Raw genomic sequence first — 21,219 nt, 5'->3', positions numbered from 1 at the left:
ATCAACATATCCAAATGTTTTATACACATACATATATGCTGGCAAAACACTCAGATGCATTAAAAAATAAACTTAGAAATTGTTTAGAGAAAAGACTGGCTATATTTTTACTGGATAATTTTTATTCTATCAAATAAATACAAATATTCATAACAATGTTTTCTGCATTAGCACTTATGAAAGCAATATTATTTATTAGTACATCTCCTCAAGAGAATCCTGTCCTCATATAAATCTATAAAGAAGACAGAATTAAAATCTACTTCTAATGAAAGTACAATAACAATGTAACATATTCATAAAGGCGAATTTTAATTGACCTAAACTGAGATTAAAATTTTAATTGGAAATGAAATTTTATAGTGTCACATCACAGATCTACTAGGATATGGTAGTGCCAGATTTGTAAATTTCCTCATATATTTTGAAGATACACATTGCATTAAGGATGATATTCCAATTCACAAGAATAATACTGTAACTTTAAATCTCATTAACACTTGTAAATATTACAATTAGTAAGCTACATTATCAGTTTTGTAAACATAATGCATATTTATTCAAGAATAACGAACCAATTCTACTTCCTGAAATTAAATTTCAGTCATAATAATAAATCTGTTTACAGGAATAGAGAATTGTTTAAGTGACATACAGGGACTATTTTAAGTGAAAAAATTGCAATCACCAAGACTTTCATGACATTCTAATATATGTAAGCATTCTTTTCTCACAATATGGACAATTTGAAGAACAAAGAGCTATTATCAAACAGTCCTATACATTTAAAATGCAGTTTATCTGTCACAGGAAGAACGTCATTTGAGCAGTCCTAAATGATGTATAAATTGGGTTTTACTTAACAATATTTTCATTAATATAAAAATATGTTTATGAGAGGCGTCGTATTACATGCCTATGGCCACAGCTTTCAAAATGTATGGAGAAGAGGTTATTGATGTAAGGTTTTACTAGTGTAGAACACAAGGAGGAATCTCATGTCAGAAAAGAATATTTGTCAGCACCACCACCAATAACAAAAAACAAACAATTTTCCATATACAATGGATCATTTTAGTACTGAATGTCTAACAATGTCTTGCAAAAAATACCTAGAGTGAAGTTAAGGGTGCCCTGTGAAATTTGAAAATAAGGTAACAGTATTGAAGTTTATTATAAGGGGAATAGGTATGATGAGATGAGTCAATTTATTTTAGACTGGTGTTTTATTATGTTTGTACATATACTGAACATTTACCTATTAAATCCTCCACCATTTAATTATGATGGGATGATATAATAATAGGTACACCTTTTTTCTGATTTTGGATTATATTCAGTTACTATGTTTTTCAAATTTTCACCAACTCAGTAATTGAGAGTTCTTTCAACTTGATTCTTGTTATTCTTTTATATATCCTTATATAATTTTAAATAGTTTAGATCCAGGTTTTGATATTTTTCATGGCATATGTTTTGATCAGAATTTTCTCCCTTATACCCAACTTCTCCCTGATGCTCTCCTTTATTTTTCGCTTGTTAACTTCAGGGTCTCTCTCGCTCCCCTCTATCAAACTCTCTCTCTCTCTCTCTCTCTCTCTCTCTCTCTCTCTCTCTCTCTCACACACACACACACACACACACACACACACTCTTTCTCTTTATCAATCATCCATCTCTTCATTCCTCCACCCATTCATCAATTATCTATCTATTCATCTATCTATCTATCATCTATCTAATATCTATATCAATATGTCTCTCTTGATATTCTGTGATATTGTTTCTCAGTAGAGCTATCTCTGTCTATTTTGGTTCTCCTTTAAAACAGGCACGTATCCAACTCAGAGATCCTCCTTCATCTGCCTCCAGAGAATTGAAATTAAAGGTGTGTGCCAAAACTAATTATGTTTGTGTATATGTGTGTGTGCATGTGTGTTTATATATATTGTATATAATATATCTTACAAAATATATATATAAACATATATGTATATATTACTTTTTACACTGTAAGATGATTCAAGCCCATCACATGTATCTTCTGACACAGAATATAATGAACAGTTTTCCCAATAGGCACTCACTCCCTTTTTATAACTTGTATTGAAACTTATATCCATACATTAGATGTCATTTTGCTACTACAAATTAGTTATCTCTAGTTCCCTTTATATGAAAAAGCTCTATATTTGTTCTTACATCTGTTCTTATATCAAGATTATTTTTTAATTTTCTCAATTCATTTGTGTTCCATGAGACACTCTGTATTCATTTTAGAATAAAACCTTAGACATTAAGTGTGTTTAGTCTGATTTTAATAGCTAACTGTGTGTTGACTAATGCAATTTCCTGATTTTTCATATTTATAACAAGTATAAGATAAATGACACAAACGGGTAACTTAATCAAATGTTTTATTATTTTTCCAAGCTCATCAAAAAACATTCAAGCATAATTGGTTAATGCATATTCCTTCAGTCCTCCTTGTCAAATAAAATAAAACTACATTATAAACTTCAAAATCTTTATTAAATATGCTTCATGCACATTAGAATAAAATTTAAATTTAGGAAAAATTTCAATTCATTCCATATCCATGTTGCATAGAAGTGACAACCATTTAAATTCATAACCATATATAGATTGTTTTCAACTAATGAATAAATGACCAACAGTTTTCTCATGTGTTCTGATGATAGGGAAAAAATTGGTAGTTTGTCTCTTCATCTTTTTTTGTTTCACCTATTCTCAGTATCCCACTGTCTTGATAATTTTATTGTCAATATTTTTAGATTTTTCTCTTTATCTTCATATTACATAATTTGCTCTCAGACAATTTTCTGATACTTTTTGGAATTATGCATTAGTCTTTTTATTTTCTCTTCATAAAAACCTAAATTTCAATGCTGTCTCTTATTTAGAAACAAAAATGACAAGGCACTGCCAGCTGTGATTTGTTGGATCCAATCCTTTGCTTGTAATCATTCTGACTGATGCTTGCACAGAAAACAACAACCACTTTGTCGTGTGAGTTCCACCAACTATGATTTCTACTAAGATTTTGCTTGTGCCCCTTGGAAAATAACTGACATTGAAGAAGCATCTCAGTCAAACTTACATCTGCCAGAAAAGAAAAACCCATTACAAGCTCTTAACAAGAGAGATAATTTTGGAAAATCACCAAGTGCTGCAGGGGAACCCAGGGAAAAATATTGTCTTGACACTATGGGCTAGTTATATGATGTACATTGTGAACTTAAGTTTTGTGGATTCAATCTGTCACCTCTAATGTTGATTCCTCAAATTATATCTTCTTAACAGAACATGTTATTTCTCCCCAAGTTGTTAAATTAATTAATGACCCATGCTTTCTGACAAAGACTTTTATGTGTTTCCAAAATACCTACCACTAAATAAGAAGTCATTTGATATTCTTTCTATCCTAAATGCTGTGATACATAGCACCATTATTAGAGATCCTTAGACTGTCAGTGGAACTTATTTTGTATATATTGGTTTAGAATTATAATAGACTCCCAGACAGATGCTTATCTTTATCTCATTTTCTTCTGGAAAATAACTAAAAACATTTTAACATAAATTGTGGCTCGATGTATTAGCCCCTTAGGGAATCTAAGTTTTTTCTTTCTTTTTAGTATAAAGTTAGTCATCAGAATTTTTTTTTTTTTGAGACAGGGTTTCCCTGTAACTTTGGTTCCTGTCCTGGAACTAGCACTTGTAGACCAGGCTGGCCTTGAACTCCCAGAGATCCACCTGCCTCTGCCCCCCGAGTGCTGGGATTAAAGATGTGCGCCACCACAGCCTGGCTCATCAGAAATATTTTAAACAAATCTAAATGAATGTTAATCTGGTTTGGATGTATCAGAGTAGCCACAATTTGCTTCCAAGCTGCTTTTTCTCTATTCTCTTTGACAGTTACACTCTATATAAAAAGGACCAATCTAGTTAAAACTGAGTAGTCTCAATGTATATCTGTCATGACTTTTCAACAATTTCAGAAAATATAGCAACCTGTATTATTTTTTTGTTCATTGGATCATGCGAAATTACCTCATGTTATTGACATTCAGTAAACCTAATTTCTAAATGATTCATGAGATATATGTGTGTTTGTGTACATGTGATAAAAATTAGCCAAAGAATAGAAAAAAGTTTCAAAGTGCTATAAAGCATCAACTAGTTAAAAAAGTCAGTGAAAGTATTTATTACACAGATTTGCTCATAGTTTTGTTGCTTATAGATGAGAAATTACCACATCAAAATCCACAAAGTTTTGTAACTTCTTGAAGGATCTCTGCAACCACCACTGTCAGCAGAGCAACAATCCATAAAAGACAAGGAAGTAGTTCAGTTCATCACAACTCAGTATCTGCCAGTAGTTCAAACTTCTGACTTTGAGGAATTTATTGAAGCATATTTGAACACAGCACAATTTTTTTGAAAAATGTTATGGTATTATCTCAGTCCCATGTGTCCACCAAAGCTTAAGAGGTGACTACATGAAAGTTCTTTGTAATGTACAAGTGGCATCTTCCCAAAAGATGGATTGTACAGATTAAGTGAGAAAAAAATCCTAAATTGCTGGTCTGAGAGAGGATCAGTGTGGTTTTGGCCATACGAACAGCACAAAAATCACCAGGATTTAAATTATACCTCTCCCAGCCTTCTTGGAAGAAAATAGGTTATACACCTGTCCATTTGAAGAGACAAACATATGTGTTCAACATTCTAGTTTCCTGCAGTTTATATCTGTGAACGCAAAGAACTCCAAGCCTCCACAATTAACATAAATTATAATTAATAATATGAAAACTGATGAGATAATAAAATTGCAAATGCTATGATGTAATTATTATCCTGCTATATCATATCTATTTTAGAGTATATTGTTTGATTAAATTTTGTACACTACCTCTTTGTAATTATCCATAAGCAACTATAGTAAATATGTCTACCTATTGGAAAATGCTCAGAACCCATCACACACACACACACACACACACAAAGTAAAAACATTTTGAGGGCAGAAGGTGAAAAGCACTTAGTTCTAAAATGTTCACACTTTATCAGACAATAATCAAAATGTCTCTGTTCTTTGCATCTAAATGATAGTTGAAAAGAGTTTGATTTTTTTCATTTTATCATTGTCATTGTAGAACATAAAATTTCTGAATTAATATCAGCATTAACTACTCAATGTGATGTCTTCAGAATAAAAGTCAGTAATTATTAACAATCTGATTACATTCAGTGGCAATGGTATTTTTGTCAGCTCCTGCACAAAGTCATGTTGGAATTACAGTTTTTGATAGCAGGCATGATATAAATGACGTGGAGAATAAGTCTGATAATCTGTATAACAGATAATTCTGAAGAATTTTTCAATTTCCATTTCTATTGAAGAATATGAAAATAGATTTGATGGATATATATATATATATATATATTTACAGACTTTATTACTAAGCAGGAATGCTAAGTGTTCATTTATGTTAGCAATACCACTGAAATATGTAATACTATGTCATGTAAAGAGAAACTTGATGAGAGGACAAAAATATGTGATTGTATAGAGAATCAAGTAGAATCTGAGTAAGTTCTGCAGTCTGAATAATATGTTCATGACATCATTCTGAGCTGAGTGATGTGGTGTGCTTGTTAAAATTAACCAACCATTATCTTTTATTATTTATTATCGGTTCTGCTAACTCACTTACTATCACTATACATAAGTATTGAATAAACAAAGCCACTCTAGTAGATCCAAATAAATGTGAAACACAATCAACACCGAACATAGATTTTAAACAGATATTTAATATGTTATATATTACCAAAACTCTGATATTGCTGTAAAATGGAAACTTTTCAATTATTTAGTATGTAATTAATGAAAATATATAATTTATATAAAATATAGTACTTGATTTATATAATAATTATAAAAGCAAAATACAATTTAAATTAACCTAATTAAGGAAGGATGTCATGCAGAAATCTGAAAGCAGGTTAATAGGTTTGGGACTGGCAGATCATGACTGACACTTAAACCATATACGGTTTGCTCTATTCGTTACTCTCCCTGCATGAATTTTTAAAGCAATTCTGCATTGCAACAATGTTATTTCTATTATCACAAATAACCTATACATAACTGTATAGATATAAATATTAGAGGCTGTATGATCCAAAAGTCAGAGAAAAAATAGTATTTTTTTAGAATACATTTTAAGATATAATGTAATTATGCCACTTCCTCCTTACCCTTGTCCCTCCAAAACCTTCTATGTACCTACTTGGTCTCTACCAAATTTATGGCCTTTTAAAATTGTTGTTATGTGTGTGTGTATTATAATTTATCTGTTTATATATAATGTTTATGTATTTGCTTTACATGTATGTATTATCTTAAACATATTATTTAATTATTATAAATATTTTATATATAATATATAATATTATATATTATTATATATAATATATTATATTATTATATAATATATTATTATATAATATAATATTATATATAATATATAATATATATTATAAATATATTATATTTGTGTGAGTGTAACGTATACATGCATGTGTATGTTATAAACATATATACATAAACCATCATCTAAACTTCTCTATCACTGCTTGTATGTATATGTTTTCAGGGATGGCTATTTTATTGTTCCATCAATTGTTGTGCTCATTCTTGATTATTCCCCACTTCAGGATTGCTCAATTGCCATTTTGTTCACTGTTCTATGGTTGAGGCCCTAGAAAAAATGAAATCTCACCAACAGGGGCTAAAAGTGATCTTAATAAGAACTACAGCAATAGATGTGAAAACATTGTTTTCTTTTTGAGACAACCCACTATTATTACAGAAAGTATCCACTTTTCTTAAACACTGTCTACCAACTTGCATGTCTATTTTACCTGAAATAAAGCTTGTCACAGAAATATTCAGAGTAAATTTGTCAAGAATTCTATGTACTGTTTCCTAGTCCAGTTGTGCTGATTTACTTTGCTGGACATTTTCTTAATCCTCTCCTCTTATCTCTTCTCATCTCTACTCTCCTCTGTCTGTGAACATAAAAACCGCAATCTCTCACCAAATTTGAAGAATCATGAGAAAATAGTTATGTTTTTCTCCTCATCTGGCTGTTTTAGAGAATAGTTTAAGTCTTTGGGGATTGAGTGGAATACCTATGCATTAGTCAGCTTTGAGCTACTACTCCAAGAAAATGACACAATGTATGCAGAAAAAAAAAACAGGTTTGTAGGCAGCACTAGAGAAGCAGGGGCAGGTAGATCTATGTGAGTTCAAGGCCACCATGGTTTGCAGAACGTGTTCCAGGACTGTCAGGGGTACACAGAGTAACCCTGTCTTGAAACAAACAAACATAAACCAGGTTTGTTATCCCCAGGTGTGGAAGCTCAAAGTAGGAATACATACTGAATCCTTGGGGAGGATTGCTCATTGCCTACCTCACCTGAGGGCCAATGGCAGAGAGTAACTGCAAGAGAACATGGTAGAATAAATATACAATTGCATCCCTTCTAGAAATAGAGAAGGGACAAATGATCTTGTGACTCCCTTTCAAAACATGAACCCAGTGATTTAAGAAATCACAGTGTAGGGCTCAGGTGAGCAAACATTGAACCTAGAGAAGTCCTTATGGGAATAAGAATCTTTCTAAGCTAAAAATCATGTAGGGCAATGATTAGTATATTTATAGTGATATTTACATTAATCAATGTTGTGGTTATCCAGTCTGTTTTGAATTTCTACTTTTATTTAAAACAGTCAACGGAAGATTACGTTTGACATGTTATGCTTCTCCTGAAATAACTTGATAGCTTAAGAGAAAAATTACTTTGAAATTGGGACATTAGAATTTTATATTTTTCTTAAACTTTACATAATACTACTATATTAAAATAATATCCTAAGGCATACATTGTGAAATATTAAAAATGCATGTCAGTCAAAAATTTGTTAACATTATTTTGGCTTTCTTTAGTATAACTCTTTGTTTACATTTTTATGAAATTCATATTTTACCTTCTTTTCAGTTCTGAGGACCAACCCTACAGCTCTTAAGGCAGAAGGTGTTCACTTTGCCACTGAGCTAGGCTCCATCCTTATAGAAGTCCTTAATTGTCCTTGAACATGTTCTTTGAGACTTTACTCTCTTGATTTTAGAACAATTTCTTTTAATGAATTCCAGTTTCTTGTATTTGTCAAATTATTCTTTTGTAATCTATTAAATCATACAGATCTGAAGACTTGTATGCTTTCTCTTGCTTAATTATCCTATAAAATATAATGTGCATATGTTGAATTTGCTGTTGTCGTGCACTTTTTCTGAAAAATATTAAGCATTTACCATTGAACTCACACTTTGTGGAAGCTCCAAAATTATTTATGGCTGGGTCAGCATTTTGTTTAATAAGGTAGAGGGGGGAGGGTTCCTGAAGTGTTATTTCATAATTCCCATGTAATGTTTGAAAATCCATTAATATAAATATCATGCACTTACCTCTGATTCTGAGTGAGCTTCTCAACAACTTTAGATGACATTTTAAGAGCAGTATGCATGGGGTACCATGTAATTTGACTGTGTTCTGTGCTGAAACTTTAGGATGAATTATAGATTTAAAGAGCAATTCATTCTGTAATGGGTGAACCAAGTAATATAAGAATGAATCCATGGTGACCATTTAAAATGGAATTCAAGAAAACAACATTTTATTTGCTTCATAAAAACCTGTGAGGCATTACTATCGAATAACGTAAGCAGAATACAGCCACATAAATCTTCTTAATTTACATCTAGGGCTTCATTATGCATATTTGATAGCACTCTGCAGAACTTTAATTTACAGACTTCTGGAACTTTACCAATCCCCAAAGAAGTACTAAACATGCCTGTTGGAACATTTAACTGAAGCAAGTCACAGGAGAGTTCCCTAATGAGTACAGAATTATCAGTTATTTGCATTCCTGGTAGATTTAAAGCAATAGGGCCTATTAACACAATAATGCTAAATTTATTTTGAATACAACTATTCCTGGAACCATTTACTAACAGGCAGGACTCAGTATAAACTTCCAAATATGTAGTAAATTTGAGTTACATTTTAATTACCTCCTCTAAATGAAAGACTACTGATTCATCTATCAATCACATAATGTCAATAAATAAACAAAAGAAATAATTATTTAGCAGTTACATCTTCAGTGTAAATAAATCTTATCACATACTAAAAATTTTCTGGAATAAACAAAGAAAATGAAAAAATACATTTGGAAAGGTTTGTGGAAAATGAAATTATATATTTTGATTCTCAATGGCAAATTCTAGCTACTCTTTGGATATTTTTATAAAGCATAATATTTAGGAAATTTGGCATTAAGTATATGCATTACTCATAGTGTATGAATGTGCAGTGTTTTTCTCAACACCAAATAAACTTTGATTCACAAATTCAGAAAACAAAGCTGGTGATAGAAACTATAGAACTGAGTCTTGTTGAAAGAAACATTCGTCTGTGACTATCTTACCTTAGACTTTTCTTTCCTGTCAGCAGCCTAAAGGAACCACTTGTCCACATGTGTTGCAGAATGATGAGTTGAATTTCAGATAAGATGTAATTGGATAACTGGTACAACACGTATAAACGAAGTAATGCTTTTGTACAGGAAATAACAGTAACTAAGCAAATCACTACTGGCACTGAGATGCTGCAGATGTGTTAACCAAAGGAAACAGAGTTAAACCATAATCTAAATAAAGTTTGCTTTTATTTAATATGTGATTAGCTTGTGAATGCATCCTGTTTTAGGTAGCATCATATCCTCTCTACAAGTATTGCCTCACAAATGATGTGGGTCATTTGGGACATTAGATGTCATTTGATGCTATTGAAATATTCAATCAGAATCAATTTCTTCCGCACCTTTCATTAGTACAAACAACAACAATAAAATTCTGGGCCAGTGAGATGGCCACATTAATATGCCTCAGTGGGTAAAATTTCTTGCCACCAAGCCTGAGGACATAAAGTTAATCCCTAGAAACTATATGAAATATGGAATCAGATAATTAAACATGCTGTGGCATGCAAGAGCGCAGATGCAAGCACAGACACACAATCACATATACGAATACCTGTGATCATTCTTTTCTTATTTACTGAACTTTCATCTTTATTCTTATAACATGAAAATATTTTAAAAATCTATATGTAAAGATTTTTATAAGCATCTGTTAATCAAGGACTTACTGAAACACAGATTTGCTTCAAGGAAATGGAAATTTTATTAATTAAGTCTAGGTTTATTAAATATGTATCCCATAGTTACTAAAAAAATGTCACTACATTACTTGTACCTTGAGTATAAAGAGTGTCCTACCCACATCAGTTGTTCAGATTCTTTCATGACAGTTACATTTCAGAAAAATTACTATCATGGTTGTTGAGATAATCATTTGGGGTTCATTTTCCATTTTCTGATGCAGTGATTGGCTTTCATATATTGGATATAGAAATATGTTCAGCTCAACAGCTTACAACTAAAACACAAAAACACATGGATTATGACTGTCTTGTCTAGGAGTGGTCTGTGCATGTTTTAGCTTCATGAATGCAATGGTCAGGTGATGTCCAGAAGACAGCTGCACTTTACATCACTCTTCCCACCTCCAGATTTTACATTCTATTTTACCTTTAATTATTTATAAAAAATGAAATTACAGATTTATGTTCCTTTTACTCAACTATCATTATGAACTTCACTCATAAATTTGATCAATTTGAGGATACAGAATATAATAGTTATATTTGCCTTAAGTAGTAAGGGGTAACCCACCCTTGTCATTTTCACTTAGATCAAAAGAACTTGCTAGGAACACACTGGACAATTTTCTGCATGATTTTGGACTTTTAGTTGTACTAACCAATAATTAATATGTTGTTTAATTTGCAGATATCAACTGAATGTATTATAATCCTTTTATATTTTAAACACTAGTTTAATTCCAATCATGCTATATGTCTTACTGCTGAGAAACTGACAATAAAATAATTTGATATTTTGCTTCATTTTCTTCATTTGTGCAAACCATAAAAATAGAATATTTCTCTGAGTATTTTTATAATATTGCCTGGGACAATTTCAGTTCCTATATTGTATCACACTTACTTGTCTTTAATGTAAATAACATGCTTGGCTCATTTTTAACCTAGAGAGTAGATTTGAAATTCTTTTAATTAAATGCCTCTAAACTCGTTCCTGCATCTTGACATCTATCATATTCCTTGATACAATTTCAACTTGCATGTAAGCCATGCTAATATTTTCTACAATTGCAAAGCTACAGTTAATGCGTCAGGATTTGTCGTGGTTTCTACTGTTATCTTCCCAAGACACACATCTGATCATTACACTTGCAGGCCTCATATTTAACAGTCAGTGACTATTGCTTATGGAATGAATTCTAAACTCTGTAGTAAGACATTCCAGGCGATCCACAATCTGTTCCTAATCTCACTCTTCAGCCTCATTTCACATTATGTCCCTCAAAATCACTCAAATTTAATTATGGTCTTCTGTTCATTCCCAGAAACATCAACCAAGTTTCCAGGTGGGAATAGTTACTATATCATTGTTAAGAGTCAGAGTTTCGCAGTCAAACTTCCTAGGCTCAGTTGCTGGTGTAATCACTTATAAAGTGGTGAGATTTGATAAAACGTCTAATGGCCCTTACATTCCTAGTGTGCATATTTTAATATCTTCAAGTCGTGCTTCACAAAATTTACCAAGAGAATCTATACCTATGAACACTGTCTGGAATTTTTTGTGGTATGTTTTTCAAAAAAATATACGTTCAAACAGTATGTATGTTTTTAGATTGCGTTTGTTGTTCCGGCCACCTAAAAGTTATCTACTATTTTCTATATACTTTTCTGTTATGAAAGAGTAAATGGAGTATGGCAAATATTTTGTCATTTACGTTATCCTATGTTATATTTATAAAGAGAGTTGGACCTCTCCCTGGTGCTTTGCTGAATTTTAGTAGCCTGTTCCCCTTGCTGACTTACCTGGCTCCTGCCTCTAAGTAAGGGGAGGAGCTCTATCCTGCCTCTATTTGAAGTGCTACGTTTTGGTCAAGCTCATGGGAGGCCTGTCCCTTTCTGAATGGAGATGGAGGAGGAGTAGATGGGGAGCGAGGTATATGGAGAAAGGGAGAGGATAGGAGTATAGGAGGGAGGTGAAACCGATTGATATGCAAAATGAATAAAAAACAAATATGTTATTTAAATAAAAATTCTAACATATGTTGCTGAAAGGCCCACGATGGGAAATCCTAGCATATTAGTGGCTCAAGCCTCTTAAGATGCCTTGCACTGTGCCTGAAAAAACAAACAAACAAAAAACAGCAAAAGCCATCTGTTTTCCATTTCCTCAGGCAAACTTTCTTTTCAGTCTCTATCTATGCCTTTTCTCATTCATGTAATGTGCTGACAAAGTCTGACCTATGTTGGTGGTAATGTTGCCTTCAACCCGCACAGATGTGGAGAAACTCGCCAGGACAGGGTTATCTGTCAGACTTCAGAGATGTCCTAGTTAGATTCTGAGGCTCAGTATAGCTGAAAGCTCTAGATGTCATCCACTGGTCGTGCAGCAATGTAGACCTGGAATTGTAGCAGTTGGGGGTTCCAGCACATTTGGTCATTTCCAGATGCAGAGGATGCTCCAAGCATTGACCCCTATTTGTATCTTGGTTTTCAATCCAGCCACGTATTCCATTTTTTTTTTTAAACCAAAAGAGACTCCTTGCCCTGTTTAAGGACTGACTTAAAGAGCTCAAAAATAAGAGAGTTGAAACAGGTGACTCTCCTTTGTACATCTGGTCTCAAAATATATTGGAAAAATGATCACTGTTCTCAAATTTTGGAACTTTCAATATCTAATATCTAATGCATTTTTTTAATGTCAGAAAACTGGATGTCAAAGTGATTGGAGTCCTCTCCCCTATAAAACTCCTAGCTCACTTAAACCTCTCTCAAGATTCTGGCTTACATTCATGCTCAAAACTGGAATGCAAAATTTTCTGCTGGGCCACCAAACTTGCATTTTTATTAGCACAGTGATTCCTAACTTGGAAGCATAACATTCTTGTAATTCATCTTTTGCTGTATGCTTTGGGCCTCCTTGTGTTTCTTCTTCTCCATATAGACAAAATTCTACTTATATCTCTAACTGATAAAGAAGGAAAGGCAATTCAGGTTGTCTGCTTATATCTACAGGCATACTCACGCTGGTTATGGGTATGTAGATCATACATTTATATGCAGATCAATATCACAGAGATGCAAATATCTTTTGGGTATGGATACTATTGAAAAATTGGTTCATGTTGTTCAACTCTACTAAGCAGGCATGTTCTGGAGTTGGAATTTATCCAATTTGTAACAGACCCAAGCATATGCATTTAAAAGTTTCCTCTTAAGTCTCTGTTCTGGGTCATAGTGTCCACCTGATTCTGGACATGAAGAAGGAGAGCAAACCAAAACAACCCAGAAAACACTTTGACCATGAATACAACCATTTCCAATATAGGTTACTAATGTTTTGGTGTTTAACTCTCTGAATTACTGCCCTCCACCCCTTTTTTTTCTTAGCTTTCTTTACTATCTTAAAAGCTTTTGTTGAAACTTCAATTTTCTGTATTTTAGGCTTTGTAAGTTCATTATGTTTGGTTTAAAAAGGATTTTCAGATAATCTTAATTTGTGATACTATACCATGTATGTAATTTAGATTCAACTCTCTTTTTTTTTTTTTTTTTTGAGAAAGTATTTGTTTGTGTAGCTTTGGCTGTCCTAAACTCACTCTGTAGAACAGGGTGGCCTCAAACTTAGCAAGATCTGCCTGCCTCTGCCTACCGAATTCTGGGACTAAAACCGTACACCAGCACCACCTGCATGCTTTCAGTTCTTGTTTTGAAAAAGAGTATGATCCCGCTGGATGCATCTTGGAGTACTGTATGGCTTGCTATCATCTTAGCTGATGAACTACGCACACTTTGGAGTAAATAACAACGATATGGTTTGCTGCCCTTTTGGCAGTCACATGATTAAGCCAACATCTTTACTAAGGTTAAAGAAAAGACATACCGTCTGACTTAACTACCATTTTAATTAAGATAACCAATTAGTATTTATGAACTAAAGCAGAATTCCCCAAATCTAGACGCACTGAACGCTTTATTTAACCATTGTACTTCTCTTTTATCTAAAAACAAGGCAACACCTGGCTTCCAAAGCTGTTTATTTTGAAACTTAGTCATAAAACCGGGCATTTTGTAAAAGTACATTATGAAATAATCAGGAAAATGAGGTTCCCATATGTTGACTCTATTTATGATTTAAAGTTTATTTTGACATAAAGGGTCTTTGTTTCAAGAACTAATTTCTTAAGATTCAGTCGTAAAAGTGGCTTACTTATTATAAACCATTAAAGATGACTTAGATAAACAGGTTAATGGTCAGTCATGTTAATGTTAAGTACAAGTGTAATTTATTTACAGAAAAAAAAATGGAGAAATAGAGCAAATTTTATCTCCTAGCATCTAGTCTTCTGTTATTTCACAGTGCATACTGTTCTATATATATTGTCAACCAGGTGTGTAAAATTGATTTTAAAATCTTGAATGCTTGAATAAAATGGGTTAAGTTTCTAATGCATCTGTATGACAGGAAGCATCTGTCTAGAGTAGTTCCTTTACATGGAGCACCATTCCATCAGAAAAGCTGCATACTGGCCTCCTTATATGACTGGGATGTGGAGGGAATAAGGTCTACCAGAAATCTGTTGCTTCCTTCTCTGGCTACATAATTCTGAACGACTCTGGCTTTGTAGTACTGACAAGTTCAGACCATGTAAGAAAAACAAACAAATAAACAAACAGCAAGCATTTCCTTATCTACAGAAAAGATGAACTACTCTTTATGTCTCACTCTACATGGGATGGATCCTTTTAATCGATGGAGAATTTTAGAGTCTGCATCTTCATCCCAAATGTTGCTAATAATAATAATAATAATAATAATAATAATAATAAAAGCAGAGAGGCAAATAACAATTACTCTCTTCTCAATGTTTCACAAACTTGATATACAGGATGTACATAAACCCACCACCTGACCTGCATACTGGCTCAATTGGTTCTGCCCTTTACTTTAACATTCAGTTCTTCCTTTTAGCAAAGTTAATTACTAGGTATACACCAGAATGACAAATACTTAGTCATTATAATCCAAGCATTCTAAAGTTATTCAGAATATCCAAGCACTGTCTTTGACAGTAGTTTTCTATCTGCATCATCAAGAAATGTGTTTATTAAGTGATATCCCAAGCCCTCAGATTAGTCAAAAGGAGATGACTTTGATGAACAGGATTTCTTCCAACATAGGCTAGCCTGTGGTACTTTGAGCATAAAATCTAGGCTCTATTTGTAAAGAGTTCCAAGACAAGTTCCCTTAAAGAGGAGTATACAGGCTTTAGCAGTGGTACTTGTGGATTTTTTCTAAGAAACTAAAACACAAAATCTAATAAGGCCCATTAAGTTAGGTTACCTTAATTTACAAATGGTGTCTTTAAATAATCAATTGATCTTTAAATAGAATGATATTAATAAATATGCTTATTGCTGTCATGATGCAGTAAACCAGAGTTTTGTCCATGTGCAAAGCAAGTAAAGAGTTGCCTTTACTCTTTTTAATTCAGCCCACATTACATGTAAATTATTTGTTAAGATTTGACATAACTGACTACTTTTACCTTTCATTTGTTGTTTGACTGTATGGAATAAAAATATAGAGATTTTTAGAAGGTTCTGTTAATAGGGTTAGTTTTAAAAGACTATTATTTCATAAAATGAAATATTTTACACTGAAATTAGAAATATTTTCTCTTGGAGAAATACAACTTAGATTTAAAAGTCTCTTTACACAGTCTAGTAATATGAAATATATTTACTGTATGATCTTAGAATATAGATATAACAGTTTGATGTTTATCAAAGCATGTATTGTTGTATTTTCAAATCCTAGAAATGGTCATTTAAGAAATCAGTGCCAATTATTAAAATTTTACCTTATTAAATAATTTAAAACAAAATTGTGTTTTACTTAAGGTATTTTACTTTGGTCACTAAATAAAAGCTTGCATTTTTAATCTTTCAAACACATACACACAGTCTTCTGACTTAAGTTCTGGATCTCTACCAACTCTTATATTTCATTATGCCCCCATCGTTGCAACTTCTTTTGAGACACTCTAATTACTGTTCTCCTTGTTACACTTTTGTCAGGCTTGAAGAAGTTACTGATAGATCAATAATCCCAAAGCCCTAAAAGCAGTTCGGGTGACCTCTGAAAGATCTAATGGGCCATGGGCCATCCACCTCATTTGTCCTCTTGCTACTCTGGGTATTGTTTTGGGGACTCAGAACTAATACTAGAGAAATGATGCCTCCCATGCATAAATTTACCTCTGCTTGTCTCCCACCAGGTCAGATCAACTTAATATCCTTCAGGACCAGCTATACTACTTAGTAACTACAATACTCTAATATGAAAAAAAAGAGAGCAAGAGCTACTGCTAAGGAAAAGATTTTTACCCTCCTTGAACAATGTTGTTTCCAGGTCAACACATCCTATCTGTTTGAAATGGGGTCTAAAGAAACGGGGGGTCAGACAAAGTTTCCTTCTGAATTCCTCCCACTCTGGCTCCTTTCCATGATCTTTTTCTCTTTCTTATCCTCATAATTATGCTGTATCCTGTCTTTTAAATGTTTTACTTATTGAATTTCACTCTATATCCAAACAAAATGTTTGGCTTAAGCTCTCCCAATGATTCTCACCTTGTAAAGCTCCATTTGTTCGCAAAACACCTGCATAAAGAACCTTTTTATTTATTTATTAAAGATTTCTGTCTCTTCCCCGCCACTGCCTCCCATTTTCCTCCCCCTCCCCCAATCAACTCCCCCTCCCTCGTCAGCCCAAAGAGCAATCAGGGTTCCCTGCCCTGTGGGAAGTTCAAAAACCACCCACCTCCATCCCAGGTCTAATAAGGTGAGCATCCAAACTGCCTAGGTTCCCACAAAGTCAGTAAGTGCAGTAGGATCAAAAACCCATTGCCATTGTTCTTGAGTTCTCAGTAGTCCTCATTGTCCACTATGTTCAGCAAGTCCGGTTTTATCCTAGGCTTTTTCAGACCCAGGCTAGCTGGAGAGGTTGTGGAGAAAGGAGTGCACTCATCCATGGCTGGTGGGAATGTAAACTTGTGCAACCACCTTGGAAAGCAGTGTGGCGGTTTCTCAGGAAATTCGGGATCAACCTACCCCTGGACCCAGCAATACCACTCTTGGGAATATACCCAAGAGATGCCCTATCATACATTAAAAGTATATGTTCAACTATGTTCATAGCAGCATTATTTGTAATAGCCAGAACCTGGAAACAACCTAGATGCCCGTCAATGGAAGAATGGATGAAGAAAGTATGGAATATATACATATTAGAGTACTACTCAGCAGTAAAAAACAAGGACTTCTTGAATTTTGCATGTAAAGAACCTTTTAGTGGAGAAACAAAAAGGGATCTTTATTGCTTTACTTTCCAGACAGATAAATTTCTTTACATTAACCTTCTATATTTTCTTCGTCCCTTGCTTTGATGCACTGCAGCTCTCAGCTAATTCTACTGGTCCATTTTGGAGCTAGTCCCTGGCAATAGATCTAATCATTGTCATCCTAAATCAACTTTCTGTCCACATTCTCTCACCGGCCTGCTCAATTACTCCCACCTCTGTTCTTCCCTATCCCTCAACCATCTTGGGAAATATCTGTTATACTCTGTAAACACATCATCTGCTTTCTGTCCTCTAACTATTATTTTCCAAGTCTGGGAATACAGGACGCAATTGCCTGACCCATCTCTGCACACCAAGTTAAGACTATCTCCCTGCTGCATGAACAGAGGACCTCATCTTCAATGGACCCAGAACTAATGCCTCTAACGCAGCCCTTCCTCAGAAGAAAACAGCTATAGCATCCCTGCCCTGAATGTTTAACATCTCAGAAGTAGAAATAATATTTCCCTGCTGCAAAACTAAACTTCCTAGCTTGCCTTGGAAATTATAGATACCATTTCTGTCTGTGTGAGAAGACATAAGCATTTTGGACATCCACACACATGGGTAACAAAATGTTCCCCTACCATGAATAAACAAGGTCTTCACTAAGGTCAGATTAAGTTTTATTTCTCTTCAATCTCTTTAAAGCTAACAACTTAATAATCTAATAAAGTTCTTATTCCAGAACTTACACATTATACTAATTTACTGATAAGTGAGGATTCATAACTGCTTATTTACTTCTTATTATAAATGATAGTGAATCCACTACTGGAAGAGATGTCTTAATCTTGAATTCATCCAGCAGATTATCAGCATGCAATTCACTTCAAATATTAAGTCTTATACTTAGAACAAAGTAGGTGGACAAAGCAAGCCTCCATATAACAGCATGAAATGTTTTCCATGTCTGATGCATCCTACTGGTTTTTCAAAATCATTAGTAGCCCTGTGACTTAGAAAATTATTTTCTAATTTGTTAAACTGCTCTGATAATAAACTTAGATGATCTGCCTTGCTAAAATGAGAATCAAATAATATGGCTCACAGTTCAATGATTGCACTTAAAATGAAAAGTTACACTTATATTTTATTATCGTTACAATTTTAAACAGAGATAAGACTTGAAATTAAAGGCAAATGAAAGTTAGAAAATGGATTTTCATATTGTGTGTACACGTGAAAAGGGAATTCACCTTATGGCTTTTCTACTGCAATTTTAGAAGGAATTTAAAGGTACCCTTTGGGATAATGTAAGATCTGTCAACATGCAAAACCAATGCCAAAATTATCAGATGCAAATCCTGATTTTCTTTTCCTCAAGGCAACTGACTGTAAAGAATCAGTAATTATTGTTTACACTTGGCCCCAATAATCTTTTGGAAACCAAATAATATAATTTTTTTCTCTAACAAAATAGCATGTCTCATCTTTCAATATCTAAGTAGGATAATGTGTCTTTTTCTTTGGTATCAGTACAAATTTATCTTGTGATCTGGATCACTATTAAATGAAATTCAGCTTTAGAATTCCACTCAGATGTTGATTGTAGTGGCACACCCTATTCAGCACTTGGGAGACATGAACAGGGGTAGTTCGAGGCCAGCATGGTCTACTGAGAGAGTTCCAGCACATCCATGTCTACAAAGAGAAACCCTTTCAAATCACACACACACACACACACACACACACACACACACACACACACAGACACACAAAGTCTCCAGCCAGAAACTTTATGATTTGAATGTACTCTGTAATTACTTCTGTAGATAATAAACCTCTGGATCAAATTTGAGATCAAAATTAACATCTTTATTAAGATATATGTTTCATTTCTTCCATTTCACTGTTTTATTTTGCAAATTGTTTCTTTTAATCATTGAGGTTTTAAGATAATTACATCATTTCACACTTACTTTTCCACCTACCAAATACTCCCACATACCTTTCCTTGCTACATTAGATATTCATAAATTTCTTTTTCAATTAACATTGCTATACTTACATATAATTAATATGTACATACATCTATACTTCTACATACATAAATACAAATTGCTCATATGTTACTTACAAGCACATTTTCCATGCTTTTGTTTGGTTACCAGTTGCTGTGCTACTGCTAGGAGAAGACATTTGCGCTTTTCTCAGTATTCGTTAGTTTCCTGTAGATTTTTGGGTAGATTAAGGCCTGCAGTCCTTCACCACCACAATCCCCCCACCCTGCAACCTTCCCTGCCTTCCATCCACTTCAGTGTATCCATTGATGCTCTGTTTAGTTAGCACAATTCTTATGCAATCCTTTGGTGAGACTGTATGGTTGTATCTTTTGACATTTCCTATAGACAGACAGTCTTGTAGCAAACTCTCTCATCTTCTTGCTCTTAAACTCTACTTGTGTCATTTTTATGATATTACTTTACTGACCATAAATCCCAACAATTTAAGTCCTATCTACAAACTCATGTTCATATATTTTATGGAGACACAAGTATTATTTAATATTTTTAGTTTGTTTTCCATTTTGTCACCTCCATTATAATGGTTAGTAGCAGTTATTAAAGTCAGATACAGGACATTAAGGACCTGCTTGGTCAAAGAGGAAAGATCTGGTTTCTTCCAGGCAGAGCAGTCAGCATTTCCACAGGAGAAGCTCAAGGTGTAAAATTTATCAAATTAATTTGTTACTTTCTATGTGCATTACCAATGAGAAACAATGAATATGATTGATATTATTTGAAAAAAATTGATGTTTTACAGTTTCAAGTACACACACACACACACTTATATATATGAGTAAATAAATTGAGAAAGTAATTTTCCCTATTGTTTCCAATATTGTCATTTGAGCTCAATATATTTTAGTGCTATGTTATGCTGTTTTTAGGCCAGTTGGGTTAATCAGTTTGGTGCTATTCAATTCCATAAAGTCTTGTTCAGTTTTGTAGTGAATTTGCAAAGCTGCTTCAGCATTTTGAACTACCCTACAAAGCAATTACAGAGTTTTTGTTTGCAAAGTCCTTTGAAAACAAAAATATTTCACTGTAATCAGAGGTTTCTGTTATAAGTGCCTATGTAAAGCATATTCAATTCGCCTTAAGTCTGGCTTTTTTCTGATGTTGCCACTATATGTAAGAGGTACTAACTTGTATATACTCATCCTTAACGACAAAAATGAATAATTAATCGATATATCTCTGTTTTGCTTCTTTTCTTTTACTGTTTCTTATTTTAATGACTAAGATCTCACTGAAATCTTGCAACCACTTTTTATTGAGTTATTATTAACTATGTACTATTATTAATTAAATTTCTTCATTGATAATTATACATATCTGTATTTATTTCTTTGTCATAATATACTAGTGTGGGAAATTGGTCTGTATTCTGTCAATTATATTTTAAATAAATGCTGATTGGCCAGTAGCCAGGCAGGAAGTATAGGTGGGACAACCAGACACAAATAGAGGCGGGTCAATGAGAACAGGAG

The sequence above is a fragment of the Microtus oregoni genome, unplaced genomic scaffold (assembly GCF_018167655.1).
Source record: "Microtus oregoni isolate MIOR12 unplaced genomic scaffold, Mior012 000021F_ref0000039, whole genome shotgun sequence".
Classification (NCBI taxonomy): Eukaryota; Metazoa; Chordata; class Mammalia; order Rodentia; family Cricetidae; genus Microtus; species Microtus oregoni.
The sequence above is the reverse complement of the archived record's forward strand: the minus strand, read 5'-3'. Positions refer to the sequence as shown.